The sequence below is a fragment of the Eubalaena glacialis genome, chromosome 5 (assembly GCF_028564815.1).
Source record: "Eubalaena glacialis isolate mEubGla1 chromosome 5, mEubGla1.1.hap2.+ XY, whole genome shotgun sequence".
Taxonomy (NCBI): Eukaryota; Metazoa; Chordata; class Mammalia; order Artiodactyla; family Balaenidae; genus Eubalaena; species Eubalaena glacialis.
In genome coordinates, this window is record NC_083720.1 from 31,903,457 (window position 1) to 31,906,426 (window position 2,970).

Below are 2,970 nucleotides of genomic sequence, written 5' to 3' on the forward strand. Positions count from 1 at the left end.
GCTGCGGATTAAATCCCCACGATCAGCTAGGTAGACCCTGCATCTATGGAATATCTGAGTAGACAGTGAGTGTTCCCACAAATGAAAACGGGCTAGCTCGGGCAGCTGTGGACTTTGGGGGCAGCATACGCAGGAACTGGGCCAGATCAGAGTCTGAGGGGTCCCCACAGGGCCCACAGCGGATCCAGAGAGCAGACCAGAGGCAGAGGAGGGCCTCCCGGGGAGGCGGAGGGGGGCTGTGGCTCACGTGGTGTGCAAGGGCATTTACAGTGGAGACCCCAGGGAAACATCATTATTACTATTAATTTTATTATGTTTTGATTCATTCTGTTGTTGGTTCTGGCTTTTTTTTTGTTGTTTGTTGTTGTTTTAGTATATTTTTAATTTAGTCTTTTGGTATCTTCGTGTCTTGTAACATATTTTTTATTTTAATTTTTTTTATATATTACTATTTTTACTTTGCTTTTCTGTTGTTCTGTGTTCTTTTCCCTTTTTACTTCTTTTTCTTTAATATATATATATTTTTATATTTCCATTTCTACTTTGCTTTTCTGTTGTTCTGTGTTTTTCCTGTTTTTATTTTATTTATTTATTTAATCATTTTTATCAGTTTGTTCTGTTTCCTTGCTTTATTCTTCAGTTGGCACACTGCTTTGGTTATGTTTTTAGGTTTTGTATTTTTCTTAGTTCTGATTCTAATTGTTTGATTTTGTTTTTGGGTTCTTCTGTTTGGTTGTTTGCTTGCTTTTTGTTTTATTTGGTTCTGTTTTTGTTCTTTTTTGTGTGTGTGTGTTTCCTTGTTTCTGTTTTTGTTTGTTTGATTTTGTTTTTACCATTTCTCTGGGGTTTTGTTTATCTTTTTTTGTTCTTCTTCTTACCTTAATATATATATATATTTTTTAATATTTCCTTTTTAAATTTTATTTATTCATTTATTCATTTTTGGCTGTGTTAGGCTTCGTTGCTGCGCACGGGCTTTCCCTAGTTGCAACGAGTGGGGAGCGATTCTTTGTTGCAGCGCGTGGGCTTCTCATTGCAGTGGCTTCTCTTGTTGTGGAGCACAGGCTCTAGGCACACGGGCTTCACTAGCTGTGGCACACAAGCCCAGCAGCTGTGGCTCGCGGACTCTAGAGCACAGGCTCAGTAGTTGTGGCGCACAGGCTTAGTTGCTCCGTGGCATGTGGGATCTTCCTGGACCAGGGCTCAAACCCATGTCCCCTGCATTGGCAGGTGGATTCTTAACCACTGTGCCACCAGGGAAGTCTTATTTTTTTATATTTCTATTTCTACATTGCTTTTCTGTTGTTCTGTCTTATTTCCCCTTTCTCTTTTCCTTTTTATCATTTTTTGTTGGTTTGTTTTGTTTCTTTGCTTCATTCTTCAGTTGGCACTCTGCTTTGGTTTTGTTTTACGGTTTTGTGTTTTGTTAGTTTTCTTTGATTTTGTTTTGGGGTTCTCCTATTTGTCTGGTTGTTCTCTTGCTTTTTGTTTTACTTGGTTCTGTTTTTGTTTCTTTTGTGTGTGTGCATGTTTCCTTGTTTCTGTTTTTGTTTGATTATACTTTTTACCATTTGTCTGGGGTTTTGTTAGTCTTTTTTTTTCAATTTCCTTTATTGCTGGGACGAGCAACTTACAGGTCTTGGTTCTTCGACCAGAAGTCGGGCCTGGGGCTCTGGGGTGGGAGCACTGAGTCCAGGACGCTAGACGACTAGGGAAGATTAATCACCGAGAGCTCTCATGGATGCCTCTATCTGAATCCAAGACCCAGCTCCACCCAACTGCCTGCTGCTCCCAGTGCTGGATGCCTCACACCAAACAACAAACAGGACAGGAACACGAACCCACCCATCAGCACACAGGCTACCAAAAGTCATACTAGGCTCACAGACACCCCAAAACACACCACCTGACATGGCCCTGCTCATCAGAGGAAAAAGACTCAGCTCCACCCACTAGAATGCAGGCACCAGTCCCTCCCATCAGGAAGCCTATGCAAGACACTGGACCAACCCAACCACCAGGGACAGAGAACAGAAGCAAGGGAAACTACGATCCTGCAGCCTAGGGAAAGGAGACCTCAAATACTGTAAATTAGACAAAATGAGAAGACAGAAATACCTTGCAGGCAAAAGAGCAAGATAAAACCCCACAAGACCAAATAAATTAAGAGGAAATAGGCAAACTAACTGAAAAAGAATTCAGAGTAATGATAGTAAAGATGATCCAAAATCTCAGAAATAGAACAGAGAAAATACAAGAAACGTTTAACAAGGACCTAGAAGAACTAAAGAGCAAACAGACAATAATGAACAACACAATAACTGAAATTAAAAATACTCTAGAAGGAATCAACAGCAGAATAACTGAGGCAGAAGAACGGATAAGTGAGGTGGAAGATAGAATGGTGGAAATAACTGTCGCAGAGCAGAATAAAGAAAATAGAATGAAAAGAATGGAGGAGAGTCTCAGAGACCTCTGGGACAACATTAAGCACACCAACATTCGAATTATAGGCGACCTAGAAGAAGAAGAAAAAGAGAAAGGGTCTGAGAAAATATTTGAGGAGATTATAGTTGAAAACTTCCCTAACATGGGAAAGGAAATAGTCAATCAAGTCTAGGAAGCACAGAGAGTCCCATACAGGAGAAACACCAAGACACATATTAATCAAACTATCAAAAATTAAACACAAAGAAAAAATATTAAAAGCAACAAGGGAAAAGCAACAAATAACATACAAGGGAATCCCCATAAGGTTATCAGCTGATGTTTCAGTAGAAACTCTGCAGGCCAGAAGGGAGTGGCAGGACATATTGAAAGTGATGAAAGGGAAAAACCTACAACCAAGATTACTCTACCCAGCAAGGATCTCATTCAGATTTGATGGAGAAATCAAAAGCTTTACAGACAAGCAAAAGTTAAGAGAATTCAGCACCACCAAACCAGCTTTACAAAAAATGCTAAAGGAAC